Raw genomic sequence first — 226 nt, 5'->3', positions numbered from 1 at the left:
CACGTGGGGGGTGTTGGCCAATGGCTGTGGGTCACGTGGTGGACGTTGACCAATGGCTGTGGGTCACGTGGTGGGCGTTGGCCAATGGCTGTGGGTCATGTGGTGGGTGATGAAGCAGAAGGTTGAGGAACATCAATGGGAAGACGTTGGCTGGTGGCCAAGAGTCACTTGAGGGTGGTTCCTCCATGGATGGACGGACAGATGGATGGAGATGTTTGAGGATGGA

Source organism: Antrostomus carolinensis, unplaced genomic scaffold (assembly GCF_000700745.2).
Source record: "Antrostomus carolinensis isolate BGI_N321 unplaced genomic scaffold, ASM70074v2 scaffold95, whole genome shotgun sequence".
NCBI classification, from domain to species: Eukaryota; Metazoa; Chordata; class Aves; order Caprimulgiformes; family Caprimulgidae; genus Antrostomus; species Antrostomus carolinensis.
This window is presented reverse-complemented; position numbering follows the sequence as displayed.